We start from the raw sequence: 5,871 nt of genomic DNA, 5'->3' as shown, positions 1-5,871 counted from the left end.
ATTTTGACCAACATTGGGATAACAAATTTGACTTTAATGTAAAATTCAATTTGTCTAGAATACAAAAAATCACGGTGATACCTTTCCAAAAAAACTCGTTTCGAAACCAACGAAAATTACACATAAATAGTAAGCGAAATTTGTTATCACGTTAAAATTTTTTAGTAACTTTTAAAGGTGTTCTAGTAATATAGTAAGACTTTTATAAATTAATATATTTTCACATATTATATTGATATTTATTATATATATTATATATTACATTTATATTTATTATATATATTATATATTACATTTATATTTATTATATATATTATATATTACATTTATACTTATTATATATATTATATAGTACATTTATATTTATTATATATATTATATATTATATTTTTATTTATTATATATATTATATATTATATTTTTATTTATTATATATATTATATATTATATTTATATTTATTATATATATTATATATTGTAGGCAATAATTTTACAATGGAATTCCCGTTAATAACAAACCGTGTATTTTCTTGCTAAAACTGAAGATTGGTTCGGACGTGCGATCTCGGCGACGTTCTGCCGACAGAGTGTCGCCTGGCTTCGTGTGCTTGTTCGGGTATCCTCCTCGGTCCAACCCTCGTCCGGATACCCTAGCTCGGTTTTACAGGCGTCGGTCATAAACATTGGAATCGGCCTATGGTCCTTAATTTCGAGTGGCTTCTTCTACCAAATAGGCGAGAAAATTTTCCCACGCCTAGGAACGGGCGGCGTGGCTAACATTCGCTTACACTCGGCCATACTGACTTAGCCGTCGCCCTCGACGCGCGGTATATTCATATAACATAGTTAACGAATGTCTGACTTAGTACTACCCTTCATGATCCGAGGGTGCTTGTCCAACTCGAACCCCGGCCATCTCGAAGTGATCAGTTCCGAGACATCATCGCGATCCGAACTTCGGACAACCATCGGCCTACATCAGGATAAAGATACGGCAGCCGCTTTCGGACTAGACACCCTTCTCGGTAGATTGAAAGAGACAATCCAATCGACTGTGCCGATTCGACCGGCTGTCTGGTCTCCAGCCTCGTGCACCGGGGCTGTTACGCAGGATTTGAATACAACACTTTTTTTATATGAGCCGGAATACCGTAGTATTCCAGCGTAACTTTTATTTATAAAATAGTACAATNGCCTGTTCTACCGCGAACGATTCCAAACAGCGCGTAAGCTCGGGAATTGTTGCCTTATTTGCCGCCGTTAAACTCATCCTAATTTGTTCATCGTGTATCCCGTGGACAATAGATTCTACCATTTTTTTTCTCGGGAACGTCTAGGTTTAGTCTTTATTTATTCTCGCAATTTTTCCAAAGCAATACGCAGTAAGACTTTGGCCCGGGGTACTTCGGTACGAATCTGCGTCGTCCCACAGCCTCCCAAAGTTCTCCTCCCCCGAAAACTGCCGGACGATCGCGCTCGAGAACTCAGCCCAAGTTAGCGGGGAGCTTTTAAGTTTATCTCCTCGCGAGCCCGCGAAGCCTAATTGTCGCAAAATAGACCTTGTCGGTATCCTTCCAGTGAAATAGTTTCGAACATTCGTCAATCTTCCTTAACCACTCTGTCACGGAACCCCCCCCCCCCAACTTCCGGATCGAATTCCGGTAAAACCCGTTCGTTCGCAACACGTTTTGCCTAACTCGAGCCCATGCGGATAGCCTCCGTCAACGCCGAAGTCAACTTAGCAAATTCGGACTCACCAGACATCCCTGTACCGTCATCCCTCCCGGTCGATCTATCTTTTGACCGTCGTTCTCTCGAATAGCTCCTGCCTGGTGATCTCTTGTCTCTTCTCCACCTTTCAGTGCTCCTCGACGCCTCCTCTCGCCGAGCGTTGCGGTCCCTCGGGGTGCAGGCTCGGCGATAATAGTACCTACTCGATTCCTCCTTCCGATAGTAGTCCTCCGAACCCCTGGATCGAGACGGAGATGATCTCGCTCGCCTAGCCGCTTTACGCGACGCCTTCGATCTCCGCTCGTAATCACGTTTTCGCGACTGCTTATTATTATTATATTAGTTATAATATTATATTATTATTATATTTTTTTCTAAAAATATTATAATTTATAATATTTTATAATTATTATACTTTATATTATTATTATTATATTATTTAAAATATTATATTATTATAATTTTTTCTAAAAATATTACAATTTATAATATTTTATAATTATTATACTTTATATTATTATTATTATATTATTTACAATATTATATTATTATAATTTTTTCTAAAAATATTACAATTTATAATATTTTATAATTATTATACTTTATATTGTTATTATTATATTATTTATAATATTATATTATTATTATAACTTTTTTATAATATTTTTGTAGTATTGCTGCTTTCAGCAATACTAGAAAATTTACTGCTTATGTTTGAAAATTTGGTTTGAATTTTCTTACAAGGCTACATTCTTAATTTGTTATAAAACACTACACGAAAGACCAAGCTTCACAGTATTAAGAAAAGAGACTTGGCTCAATTGTCAACTAGCGGTGAACATCTACTTACATTTCGCCAACATGGGAATTACTTAGCGTAAATTGAAGAAATATTAAAAAGAAAGCAATACTTGAATACTGTACTAATCAGTGGCAAAAAGATCAATAAAACAAAATTTTTGTACTCACGCTGGACGATGATCCAAAAATTCACACGTCGAAAATCCATACAAGTTATTTATTGAATTTAGAAGACAATAAATTCAGAGAGCACAAAGTCCAAAAGACAAAAGATTTAGAGAACAATGTTTACAGAATGCACAAAGTAATGGGAGTTAAGATCTTGGTACGGTATTCTAATAATCATTTCCAATATAAACACAACTACATGTTCATTTGATCAAATTTATTTAGAGACGAAAGTGTGTATGGAGCATTTAATTACTACAATAATTACATACTGTGAAATCACGTTATCTTTTTTGATGAGCATTGTACGTTTAAGATCCCAGTGTAACGTATACAACGAAAGAAGTTAGAACAATCATGCAGATTGGACAAATTAAATCGTCAACCAGGCTGACTGCTTGAAGTTTCAAGAATTTATTTTCATAGACCAGAAATTAACGTATTACGATACGATGAGAACTTTATTGGCTGCGACAATTTAAATCTTTCTTCAAACTATAAATGCCACTTTGTCAAGAATAATGCGTGCGATTAGTAAAATCTAACTTAAATCCATTTTAAATTTTACTACACTAGGGAGTAAGATTTCGTGTTGAAAAGTCGGAATTTTCATTTTGATTTCCTTTTTCTCAATTTAATTTAATAGAGATTAAATTAGAGATTTCACAAGGAATGAGAAAAACCACGTTTGCATGGGAAATTGCAAACATTAAGGGACTAAGCGTAATTAACATTGTAATAATATCGAAAAAATTATTTTCCCAAACGTTCAACACCTGCATTGTTATACATTCTAAAATATTTAACTTTTTAATTTAACTCTTGACCTTGGTCAGTCCAATATGTATGTATGTGTATCTAGTGTTTTATGTATATTATATTATTATTATTTATTATTTATTTATTATATTTTCGCTTCTCGATATTCTGGAGAACCCCCATTTTCTCAAGTGTCCCGAAATTATCGAGAATCTCGAGAATCTTGCATTATGCGATATTTTCGAATCGAGACCCGATCCCGAAATAAATTCTCGATCCGACTTGACCCGATATTTTCGGATTCTTGCACATTTCCATTTCGCTTTACTTACAAATTAACAAACTGCAATATGCTTTTCCTACATTTTTTAACTTCAAGAGACAGGAACGAGCCAAATTACTCAGGCTCGATAATACTCGTCAATACGTGGTCAACTACGTATCTTATATCTTTCGCTGGGAAATTCCATAAACCAGACTGTACCATTCTTATAATGGACATGTACGATCTTCCATTTCCTTAGAAGATCGTTTACGACCCACGTTTTATCGGAATACCGTGTTCAGAGTCCGTTCAGAGTCCTAGACAAAAAGATGGCACGTGTGTGTTATCTTCAATTTCTCGAAAACAAGTTGGAACTTTTTAAACGCAAATTGTACATGAATGCGAGAACGCAGATAGGAGAAATCTATATATTAAAAAAAAAAAGAAAATAGCCGTTCGACAGATCAAAATAAGAACTATCCTAAACGCGCCTGTAGTTGACAACTAACCAACCCCCAAATACTGAAGCATACAGATTTCTCCCAAGTTCGACAACGCCCATTTCCCTATGGATATTTAGGAAGGAAGCGAGGAAAGAAACTCAGCCCTGAAACTTCATTACTTCGAGCCCGAACGGTCCCCGTTGACGACTAACACCCTCTAGTTCATTGTTTAGTACTCTGAATTGAGCACAGTAGGAGTGACGATTCGTACGAAGAGAGAGGGTTGTCGTGATTGTTGTTGTGGTCTGGCGGCTCTCACATTCTCCTCGCACGAATTTCTTCGTCCTCCAACTTCCGTTTGGGCACGGCACAACCTGAGAAGTGCGGTGATGCTCTTACAACTTATAAATGTTGTATAAGAGCATATTAACTAGGCGGGGGAGGAATGTTTATCACGATATATATCGTAACTAACTGATAGACACTGCTGGCGCCCACCTGTCAGGTGGGCGGAGCCCACCAGCAGCTGCCTTCTTCCTCCCTTAGGTGTCGTGTCATCGGGTTTGGGCTGGCTCTCGCAATGATGGATAACAGTTTTGTTTTCTTCCCTCTCCGTTGCTCCCCCAGCCGATTCCTTCCCATATAGCAAAGAGAACTTCTGTTACCGAAAAACGAGGGAGAAATACCATAACCAGGATTCGAACCCGGGTCCTCCGCCGTTGAATGCAACTACCTAGTCCACAGCGCAGATAGCTCTATGGCATTCCAGTATCCCATCAATTCTTATATAGTAACGAAGGTTCCTATTTTAGGGAATTTATACCAATATTATTGTCCACAACGAGAAATATTACAAAATAGATTAATAATAGATAAAAATTAATAATTTCGAGATAGGCGTGTTCTGATTTAATTAATTTTTTTATGGATGAAAGAAAAAATATCAATTGTAACGATATATTTTAAATGAAGTCATTTGTATAAATGATTGTATTTTAAATGACATCGTACGTTCTCAAACGGGAATCGAAATAAACAATTATCTTTTATTTGTAAAAGAATTCTGTTCAAATTTATCTATATGTTTCATTCAAGAAAATGTCTCTGTGGTATTTTTATAGAATGAAATGGTATTTAAAATGGTCCCTTTTTTAAAAAATATACTCATGAGATTTTAGAATCTATATAATAAAAGTTGTAATCTATATAGTATAAGTATGAAAACAAGTTAGTTTATTAAAAAAAAGTATTACGAGACAAAAAAAAGTACCACATCATTAGGAGTCAGTTTTATTAACAACATAATATCATATTAACAAAAGTTTAAATTGAACTCTATATTGTAACGCAGGCCAACAAATCATTGATGATGATCAACACGCAAATGCTCACTACTACTACTTCATAAATAACATCTGTGTAACATTCTTAGTTTCCTGTTCAGTCCAAAAACTGTAAACTGTGACTTATCTACGTAGATATTAAACAGTCAGAACATGAATTTTACTGTTCTGACCTAATTAATTTTTTTGTAGATGAAATATATACTATATATATATATACATATATATATAAACTATGATGTTTTAAATGAAATCATATAAATGGAATCATATGTTCTTAAACAGTAATCGAAATAAATAATTGTCTTTCATTTGTCAAAAAAATTCTGTTCAAATTCAAATGTATATGTTTCAATGAAGA

Source organism: Frieseomelitta varia, unplaced genomic scaffold (assembly GCF_011392965.1).
Source record: "Frieseomelitta varia isolate USP_RPSP 00005682 unplaced genomic scaffold, Fvar_1.2 scaffold_131, whole genome shotgun sequence".
NCBI classification, from domain to species: Eukaryota; Metazoa; Arthropoda; class Insecta; order Hymenoptera; family Apidae; genus Frieseomelitta; species Frieseomelitta varia.
This window is presented reverse-complemented; position numbering follows the sequence as displayed.